The sequence below is a fragment of the Panthera onca genome, chromosome B2 (genome assembly GCF_046562875.1).
Source record: "Panthera onca isolate mPanOnc1 chromosome B2, mPanOnc1 haplotype 2, whole genome shotgun sequence".
Taxonomy (NCBI): domain Eukaryota; kingdom Metazoa; phylum Chordata; class Mammalia; order Carnivora; family Felidae; genus Panthera; species Panthera onca.
The window spans coordinates 2,607,632-2,618,809 of NC_138343.1; the positions used below are offsets into that span (position 1 = coordinate 2,607,632).

The window sequence follows — 11,178 nt, forward strand, 5'->3', positions numbered from 1 at the left end:
ATGCTGATATCAAGGGGCACATGCACCACAGTGTTGATAGCAGTACTACCAACAATAGCCAAATTATGGAATGAGCCCCCAAAGTCCATCGGCTGATGAATGGATAAGGAAGAAGTGGTGTATATACACAATGGAATTTTAGTTTGTGATGGAAAAGAATGAAATCTTGCCATTTGAAACAACTTGGAGGGAATTAGAGTATATTTGATAAGCGAGATAAGTCAGTGAGGGAAAGATAGATATGTTTTCACTTATATGTGGAAGTCGAGACACTCAACAGATGAACATAGGGTAAGGGAAGGAAAAATAAGGTAAAACACAGAGAGGGGAAACCATAAGAGACTCTTAAATACAGAGAACAAGTTGAGGGTTGCTGGAGGTTGCTTGAGCAAGGGGGGATGGTATGAATGTATGATGGGCATTGAGGAGGGTACTTGTGATGAACACTGGGTGTCCTATGTAAGAGATGAATCATTGGGTTCTACTCCAGAAGCCAGACTACACTGTATGCTGAGTAACTTGAATATACACTAACTAGCTAACTAACTAACTAACTAACTAACTAACTAACTAAGAAATGAATGCTACAACTTGTTAATTTTTCTTGGATTTACTAAATTATTATTGATGTATGCCATTTGGCAAACTCAACGAGTACCAATGTGAATATATATATGTAATGAAATTATTGCCACCATTGTGTTAGCTAACACCTCCATCACGTCACATAATTACCATCTCTTCTTCATGGTGAGAACATTTGAGATATACTCTCTAGGCCACCTTCAAGTTGATAATACAATAATATTAACCATCATCACCATGCTGTACGTTAGATGCTCTGGAGTTATTCCTCTTCAAACTGGACGTTTGAACTCTTTGCCAACAAACATCTCCCACTTCTCCTATCCCTTATCCCCTTGTAACCACCATTCTACTGTCTGTATCTATACACGTTTTCTGGTTTCCACAAATATGTGAGATCACATAATCTTTGTCTTTCTCTTCTGACTTGTTTCACTTAGCCTAATGCCCATAGGGTCCATCCATGTTGTTGTAAAAGACAGGATTTTCTCCTTTCTCATGGCCGAATAATAATCCTTTAGATATGTATGCCACATCTTATTTTTAATTTTTTATTATTTTAATTGTTTATTTATTTCTGAGAGAGACAGAGTGCGAGTGGAGGAGGTGCAGAGAGGGAGACACAGAATCCGAAGCAGGCTCCAGACTCCAAGCTGTCAGCACAGAGCCTGACACGGGGCTCAAACCAATGGACAGGGAGATCATGACCCTAGCTGAAGTCAGATGCTTAACCGGCTGAGCCACTCAGGCACCCCCACATCTTCTTTTTTAAATTTATTATTTAATTTCGCATTAGTTAACATCTAGTGTAGTTTTGATTTCAGGAGTATAACCCAATAATTCATCACTTACATATAACACTCAGTGACCATCACAAGTGCCCTCATTACTGACCATCACCCATCCAGCTGATCGCCTTCCCCCAACAGTCTTCCAGCAACCCTCAGGTTGTTCTCTGTATTTAAGAATCTCTTATGTTTTGCCTCCCTCTCTGTCTTTATCTTATTTTTCCTTCCCTTCCCCTGTGTTCATCTCTGTGTATCTTAAGTTCCACATATGAGTGAAATCATATGATATTTGTCTTTCTCTGACTGACTTATTTCACTTTGCTCAACACACTCTGGTTCCAGTGATGTGATTGCAAATGGCAAGATTTCATTCTTTTCCATTGCTGAGTAGTATTCCATTGTATATATACACCGTTTCTTCTTTATCCGTTCATCAGTCAATGGACATTGGGCTCTTTCCATACTTTGGCTATTGTTGATAGCACTGCTGTAAACATTGGGGTGCACGTGCTCCTTAATTTCAGAGTTTTTGTATATTTTGGATAAAAACCTAGTAGTACAAATGCTGGTCGAAGTGTAGTTCTGGTTTTAATTGTTTGAGGACCCTCCATACTGTTTTCCAGAGTGACTGCATCAGTTTGCATTCCCAACAAGAGTACAAAAGGGATCCCCTTTCTCTTCATCCTCACCAACGTCTGTGGTTTCCTCAGTTGTTAATTTTATCCATTCTGACAGGTGTGAGTTGGTATCTCATTGTGGTTTTGATTTGTATTTCTCTGATGATGAGTGATGTTGAGGAACTTTCTACTTGTCTGTTAGCCATCTGGATGTTCTTTGGAAAAGTGTGTATTCATGGCTTCTGCCCATTTCTTCACTTGATTATTTGTTTTTTGGGTATTGAGTTTCATAAGTTATGTTGGATTCTAACCCTTTTTGCAATGTATGCCACATCTTCTTTATCCAGTTTTCTGTTTGGACACTTAGGTTGTTTTCGTATTTGGCTCTGTGAATAATGCTGCAATGAATATGGGGGTGCCTGCAACTCTCTGATACCCTGATTTCATTTCCTTTGGATATGTAGCTAGAAGTTCGTTGGTGGATACCACAGTTGTCCTGTGTGTAATTTTTTCAGGACCTTCATATTGCTTTTCATATAGGGTGTATCAAGTTACATCCCCACCAACAGTGCACATGGGTTCCCTCATCAACTTTGGCATTTTCTTTCTTTTTGATACTAGCCATTTTAAGAGGTAAGAGGTGGTATCTGATTGTGGTTTGTTTTGCACTTTCCTGATGACTAGTTATGTAGAGTACCTTTTATGTCTATATGCCATTTGTAGGTCTTCTTTGGAAAAATGTCCATTGAGTTCCTCTTCCGTTTTTATATTTTTTTTAACGTTTATTTATTTTTGAGACAGAGAGAGACAGAGCATGAACGGGGGAGGGGCAGAGAGAGAGGGAGACACAGAATTGGAAGCAGGCTCCAGGCTCTGAGCCATCAGCCCAGAGCCCGACGCGGGGCTCAAACTCACGGACCATGAGATCGTGACCTGAGCTGAAGTCGGACGCTTAACCGACTGCGCCACCCAGGCGCCCCTCCTCTTCCCTTTTTAAAGATGGAATTGCCTTTTATTTATGTTACTGATTTGGATGAGTTTTGGATAGTAACACGTTATCAGGTAGAACATTTGTAAATATTTTCTCCCATTCTATTGATTGACTTTTTATTTTGTTCATTGTTTTTTTTTTTTTTTTCTGAACAGAATCTTTTTAGTATGATGTAGTCCCACTTATTAATTTTGTTGTTGTGGTTGCTAAATGCTTTTGGTATCATATTCAGGCTCTGGATTGAAATTTGGGTCACAAATGGTGGGCTGTGTTTGTAGTTAGGATAATGAAAGAACACCCTCATTTGGTAACTATCAACGTATCCAATGTTGGGTGGTTTTCTTTATATCATCTTTTAGTCTTAAAGTTTCAGGTCTTATGCTTACATCTTAACACATTTCAGATACCTTTTGCATGTTATCCTTGCTCAGGGGCCATGCTAATCTTCTTTGTATTGTTCTAATTTTAATAGTTTGCTGCCTAAGTGAGCACTCAAATGAGTTTTTGTGAGTGGTGCGACATAGGGCCTCCAATGTCATTTCTCTGCATGTAGTTGCCCAGGTTTCTCATGACCATTTTTAAAAGAGACTATGTTTCCCCATGAATAGTCTTGACACCTGTGTCAAATGTTAGTTGTCTGTCTATGGGTGGGTTTATTTGCGGGCTGTTCATTCTGTTTCTTTGGTGTATGGGTCTATTCCTTTAGCCACTATCATACTGATTTCCTTCCTAGAGCTGTATAATATAGTGAGAGTCAGGAATTTGGATGCCTTTAGCTTGTATTACTTTGTTGGGGTGGACTTGGCAGTTTGGGGAATTTGTTTCAAATTTTTATTTAAATTCTAGTTAGTTACAGATAGTGTAATTTTGCTTTCAGGAGCCACTGCTTCCATATAACACCCAGTGCTCATCATAAGAAGTGCCCTCCTTGATACCCATCACCCATTTAGCCCATCCCCCACCCACCTTCCTCCATCAACCCTCGGCTTGTTCTCTAATGTTAAGGGTCACTTATGGTTTGCCTCCCTCTACTTTTTTCCTTCCTATATATTCATCTGTTTTGTTTCTTAAATTCCTCCATTGAGTTAAATCATATGGATTCATATTTCTCTGACTGACGTATTTCATGTAGCATAATATACTCTAGCACCAACCATGTTCATCCAAATGGAAAATTTCATTCTTCTTCTTTTTTTTTATCCATTCTTTTTTTTCAATATATGAAGTTTATTGTCAAATTGGTTTCCATACAACACCCAGTGCTCATGCCAACAAGTGCCCTCCTCAATACCCATCACCCACCCTCCCCTCCTTCCCACCCCCCATCAACCCTCAGTTTGTTTTCAGTTTTTAAGAGTCTCTTATGCTTTGGCTCTCTCCCAATCTAACCTCTTTTTTTTTTCTTCCCCCCCCCATGGGTTTCTGCTAAGTTTCTCAGGATCCACATAAGAGTGAAACCATATGGTACCTATCTTTCTATGTAAGGCTTATTTCACTTGGCATCACTCTCTCCAGTTCCATCCACGTTGCTACAAAGGGCCATAATTCATTCTTTCTCATTGCCACGTAGTACTCCATAGTGTATATAAACCACAATTTCTTTATCCATTCATCAGTTGATGGACATTTAGGCTCTTTCCATTACTTGGCTATTGTTGAGAGTGCTGCTATAAACATTGGGGTACAAGTGCCCCTATGCATCAGTACTCCTGTATCCCTTGGGTAAATTCCTAGCAGTGCTATTGCTGGGTCATAGGGTAGGTCTATTTTTAATTTTTTGAGGAACCTCCACACTGTTTTCCAGAGTGGCTGCACCAATTTGCATTCCCACCAACAGTGCAAGAGGGTTCCCGTTTCTCCACATCCTCTCCAGCATCTATAGTCTCCTGATTTGTTCATTTTGGCCACTCTGACTGACGTGAGGTGATATCTGAGTGTGGTTTTGATTTGTATTTCCCTGATGAGGACCGACGTTGACCATCTTTTCATGTGCCTGTTGGCCATCCGGATGTCTTCTTTAGAGAAGTGTCTATTCATGTTTTCTGCGCATTTCTTCACTGGGGTATTTGTGTTTTGGGTGTGGAGTTTGGTGAGCTCTTTATAGATTTTGGATACTAGCTCTTTGTCCGAGATGTCATTTGCAAATATCTTTTCCCCTTCTGTTGGTTGCCTTTTAGTTTTGTTGGTTGTTTCCTTTGCTGTGCAGAAGCTTTTTATCTTGATAAGGTCAGTACTTCATTTTTTCTTTTATTTCCCTTGCCTTTGGGATGTGTCAAGTAATAGATTGCTAAGGCTGAGGTCAGAGAGGTCTTTTCCTCCTTTCTTCTCTAGCGTTTTGATGGTTTCCTGTCTTACATTCAGGTCCTTTATCCATTTTGAGTTTATTTTTGTGAATGGTGTGAGAAAGTGGTCTAGTTTCAACCTTCTGCATGTTGCTGTCCAGTTCTCCCAGCACCATTTGTTAAAGAGACTGTCTTTTTTCCATTGGATGTTCTTTCCTGCTTTGCCAAAGATTAGTTGGCCATACGTTTGTGGGTCTAGTTCTGGGGTTTCTATTCTATTCCATTGGTTTTTGTGTCTGTTTTTGTGCCAATACCATGCTGTCTTGATGATTACAGCTTTGTTGTCGAGGCTAAAGTCCAGGATTGTGATGCCTCCTGCTGTGGTCTTCCTCTTCAAAATTACTTTGGTTATTCCGGGCCTTTTGTGGTTCCATATGAATTTTAGGATTGCTTGTTCTAGTTTCAAGAAGAATGCTGGTGCAATTTTAATTGGGATTACATTGAATGTGTAGATAGCTTTGGGTAGTATTGACATTTTGACAATATTTATTCTTCCAATCCATGAGCACAGAATGTTTTTCCATTTCTTTGTATCTTTTTCAATTTCCTTCATAAGCTTTCTATAGTTTTCAGCATACAGGTCTTTTACATCTTTGGTTAGGTTTATTCCTAGGTATTTTATGCTTCTTGGTGCAATTGTGAGTGGGATCAGTTTCTTTATTTGTCTTTCTGTCGCTTCAGTATTAGTGTATAAGAATGCAACTGATTTCTGTACATTGATTTTGTATCCTGCCACTTTGCTGAATTCATGTATCACTTCTAGCAGACTTTTGGTGGAGTCTGTCGGATTTTCCATGTATAGTATCATGTCATCTGCAAAAAGTGAAAGCCTGACTGCATCTTTGCCAATTTTGATGCCTTTGATTTCCTTTTGTTGTCTGATTGCTGATGCTAGCACTTCCAACAGTATGTTATACAACAGCGGTGAGAGTGGACATCCCTGTCGTGTTCCTGATCTCAGGGAAAAAGCTCTCAGTTTTTCCCCATTGAGGATGATGTTAGCTGTGGGCTTTTCATAAATGGCTTTTATGATCTTTAAGTATGTTCCTTCTATCCCGACTTTCTGAAGGGTTTTTATTAAGAAAGGGTGCTGAATTTTTCAAATGCCTTTTCTGCATCGATTGATAGGATCATATGGTTCTAATCTTTTCTTTTATTAATGTGATGTATCACGTTGATTGATTTGCGAATGTTGAACCAGCCCTGCATCCCAGGAATGAATCCCACTTGATCATGGTGAATAATTCTTTTTATAAGCTGTTGAATTTGATTTCCTAGTATCTTATTGAGAATTTTTGCATTCATATTCATCAGGGATATTGGCCTGTAGTTCTCTTTTTTTACTGGGTCTCTGTCTGGTTTGGGAATCAAAGTAATACTGGCTTCATAGAATGAGTCTGGAAGTTTTCCTTCCCTTTCTATTTCTTGGAATAGTTTGAGAAGGATAGGTATTATCTCTGCTTTAAACATCTGGTAGATCTCCCCTGGGAAGCCATCTGGTCCTGGACTCTTATTTGTTGGGAGATTTTTGATGAGTGATTCAATTTCTTTGCTGGTTATGGGTCTGTTCCAACTTTCTATTTCCTCCTGATTGAGTTTTGGAAGTGTGTGGGTGTTTAGGAATTTGTCCATTTCTTCCAGGTTGTCCAGTTTGTTGGCATATAATTTTTCATAGTATTCCCTGATAATTGCTTGTATCTCTGAGGGATTGGTTGTAATCATTCCATTTTTATTCATGATTTTGTCTATTTGGGTCATCTCCATTTTCTTTTTGAGAAGCCTGGTTAGAGGTTTATCAATTTTGTCTATTTTTTTCAAAAAACCAACTCTTGGTTTCATTGATCTGCTCTACAGTTTTTTTTTAGATTCTATATTGTTTATTTCTGCTCTGATCTTTATTATTTCTCTTCTGCTGCTGGGTTTTGGCTGGTTTGCTGTTCTGCTTCTATTTCCTTTAGGTGTGCTGTTGGATTTTGTATTTGGGATTTTTCTTGTTTCTTGAGATAGGACTGGATTGCAATGTCTTTTCCTCTCAGGACTGCCTTCGCTGCATCCCAAAGCGTTTGGATTGTTGTAGTTTCATTTTCGTTTGTTTCCATATATTTTTGAACTTCTTCTCTAATTGCCTGGTTGACCCATTCATTCTTTAGTAGGGTGTTCTTTAACCTCCATGCTTTTGGAGGTTTTCCAGAGTTTTTGCTGTGGTTGATTTCAAGCTTCATAGCATTGTGGTCTGAAAGTATGCATGGTATGATTTCAATTCTTGTATACTTATAAAGGGCTGTTTTGTGACCCAGTATGTGATCTATCTTGGAGAATGTTCCAAGTGCACTCGAGAAGAAAGTATATTCTGTTGCTTTAGGATGCAGAGTTCTAAATATATCTGTCAAGTCCATGTGATCCAATGTATCATTCAGGACCCTTGTTTCTTTACTGACCATGTGTCTAGATGATCTATCCATTTCTGTAAGTGGAGTGTTAAAGTCACCTGCAATTACCACATTCTTATCAATAAGGTTGCTTATGTTTGTGATTAATTGTTTTATATATTTGGGGGCTCCCTTATTCGGCGCATAGACATTTATAATTGTTAGCTCTTCCTGATGGATAGACCCTGTAATTATTATATAATGCCCTTCTTCATCTCTTGTTACAGCCTTTAATTTAAGTCTAGTTTGTCTGATATAAGTATGGCTACTCCAGCTTTCTTTTGGCTTCCAGTAGCATGATAAATAGTTCTCCATCCCCTCACTCTCAATCTGAATGTGTCATCAGGTCTAAAATGAGTCTCTTGTAGACAGCAAATAGATGAGTCTTGTGTTTTTATCCATTCTGATACCCTATGTCTTTTGGTTGGCGCATTTAGTGCATTTACATTCAGTGTTATTATAGAAAGATATGGGCTTAGAGTCATTGTGATGTCTGTATGTTTTATGCTTGTAGCGACGTCTCTGGTACTTTGTCTCACAGGATCCCCCTTAGGATCTGTTGTAGGGATGGTTTAGTGGTGACGAATTCCTTCAGTTTTTGGTTGTTTGGGAAGACCTTTATCTCTCCTTCTATTCTAAATGACAGACTTGCTGGATAAAGGATTCTCGGCTGCATCTTTTTTCTGTTCAACACATTGCACATTGAAGATCTCGTGTCAATCCTTTCTGGCCTGCCAAGTTTCAAAAGAGAGATCAGTCATGAGTCTTATAGGTCTCCCTTTATATGTTAGGGCACGTTTATCCCTTGCTGCTTCAGAATTTTCTCTTTAGCCTTGTATTTTGCCAGTTTCACTATGATATGTTGTGCAGAAGATCGATTCAAGTTACATCTGAAGGGAGTTCTCTGTGCCTCTTGGATTTCAATGCCTTTTTCCTTCCCCAGTTCAGGGAAGTTCTCAGCTATTATTTCTTCAAGTACACCTTCAGCACCTTTCCCTCTCTCTTTCTCCTCTGGGATACCAATTATGTGTATATTATTTCTTTTTAGTGTATCACTTAGTTCTCTAATTTTCCCCTCATACTCCTGGATTTTTTTATCTCTCTTTTTCTCAGCTTCCTCTTTTTCCATAATTTTATCTTCTAGTTTACCTATTCTCTCCTCTGCCTCTTCAATCCGAGCCGTGGACGTTTCCATTTTATTTTGCATCTTGTTTAACGCGTTTTTCAGCTCCTCCTGACTATTCCTTAGTCCCTTGGTCTCTGTAGCAATAGATTCACTGCTGTCCTCTATACTGTTTTCAAGCCCAGCGATTAATTTTATGGCTATTATTCTAAATTCACTTTCTGTTATATTATTTAAATCCTTTTTGATCAGTTCATTAGCAGTTGTAATTTCCTGAGATTCTTTTGAGGGGAATTCTTCTGTTTGGTCATTTTGGATAGTCCCTGGAGTGGTGCGGACCTGTGGGGCAATTCCCCTTTGCTGTGGTGTATAACTAGAGTTGGTGGGCAGAGGCGCAGTCAGCCCTGATGTCTGCCCCCAGCCCACCACTGGGGCCACAGTCAGACTGGCGTGTGCCTTCTCTTCCCCTCTCCTAGGGGCGGGATTCACTGTGGGGTGGTGTGGCCCATCTGGGCTACTTGCACACTGCCAGCTTGTGGTGCTGGCTATATGGCATATTAGCTTGGGTAGATAGGAAGGTGCACGGGGGCAGAAGGGGCAGGCTTAGCTCACTTTTCCTTCGGTGATCCACTTCAGTGGGGCCCTATCGCAGGGGGAGGGAGTCAGACCCACTGCCGGAGGGGTGGCTTCGCAGAAGCACAGCGTTGGGTGTTTGCGTGGAGCAAGCAAGTTCCCTGGCAGGAACTGGTTCCCTGTGGGATTTTGGCTGGGGGATGGGTGAGGGAGATGGCTCTGGCAATCTCCTTTGTTCCCTGCCAAACTGAGCTCTGTTGTCCCGGGGTCAGCAACTCTCCCTCCCGTTGGCCTCCAGCTCTCCCGTTCTCTGAGCAGAGCTGTTAGCTTATAACCTTCCAGATGTCAAGTCCTGCTTGCTGTCAGAAAACACTCCCTCTGGCCCCTCCGCTTTTGCCAGCCAGACTCGGGGGTCTGCTTGGCTGGCGGGCCGCCCCTCCGCCCCAGCTCTCTCCCGCCAGTCCGTGGAGCGCACACCGCCTCTCCGCCCTTCCTACCCTCTTCCATGGGCCTCATCTGCACTTGGCTCCAGAGACTCCATTCTGCTAGTCTTCTGGCGGTTTTCTGGGTTATTTAGGCAGGTGTAGGTGGAATCTAAGTGATCAGCAGGATGCGCGGTGAGCCCATAGTCCTCCTATGCTGCCATTTTCCTGAGACTTGGAAAAAATCTTTAGTGTTCTATAAAACATGTACGTCATTCACAGATGGGAGCTAAGGTAGCTGGGAAGTTACTTGTCCTCTATGAGATACATGAACTAATAGAAGAGACAGATTAGGTCTGTCTGGAATTGTCCTCCATAGTCATTGTCCCTGAGGATTGCCACGTCTGGGCAGCTCAGTGACAAGGGCTAATTAAGAGCGTGGGGCATCCGTTCCCCAGAGACGTCAGCAGGGGAAGGGACTTGGCTCTGTGTGCCAGCCCAGCCACAGCTCAGAGTCATAGCTCCCTCTCGCCTGGTTGAAAGGGTCTCATAGACACACAGGCAGGTCACCATTCTCAGGAAACCATACTTAGAGTCTGTGACTGCATTCATCTTCTACCTCTGAGAGCCAACGTGCAGATCTCTGGTGTCACACGAGGACCTGTGAAGACATCCTGAGAAAGTGTCCTTTTGCTTAAGAAAAATGTACGGATGCCCCAGTGCTGGTCGAGTCAACCTTTGCGTTTCCTGCAGGCACTGATCCTACATGTCTGCGTTCCTGTCCCCAGAGCTGTATTTAGGCAGTAACTTGGAATGAGGTAGGGAAATAGCTTTGAATCCACAGGGAAGGCGAATAAAGGTAAGTGAAATATAACTTGGTCTCTGTGTTGCTGTAGGAATTGGCAAGTCAGTTCATTTCCAGTTGGAATTGTTCTTGAAAGAAACAAATCTGTATCGATTGCATATATGGTTTATTGTCTACAATAACAGACTGTGGATATTCACCAGAGAGAAGAACTAAATTTACTTGTCAGTATAGATGTCAACAGGTCGTTCCTAGACATCCATTCTATTGTAGTACATTCATATTCCTCTGTATGCACAAGTGGAAAATAAATATTCATATTGAGTGGTAATAAAATATGCCCTTCAGTATTAGAACAGTAGACTCTGCATATGTGTAAAAATATTAGAATATCTGCTTCAAGTCCCTCCTTTGGTTCCTTATTATCTGTGAAATTAGATTCTATTTGTGCTCTACGCTTAAAACACAGTGTCAATATTTACACTACTTGCTCATTTTGTCTC

The 11,178-nt window shown here is 40.9% G+C and overlaps 1 pseudogene; it reads right to left on the reverse strand.

Annotated features, from left to right (window-relative positions):
• Positions 1-3,373: 3,373 nt before the first annotated feature.
• On the reverse strand, positions 3,374-3,472 carry LOC144616468 (U6 spliceosomal RNA; annotated as a pseudogene).
• Between the last annotated feature and the right edge of the window lie 7,706 nt (positions 3,473-11,178).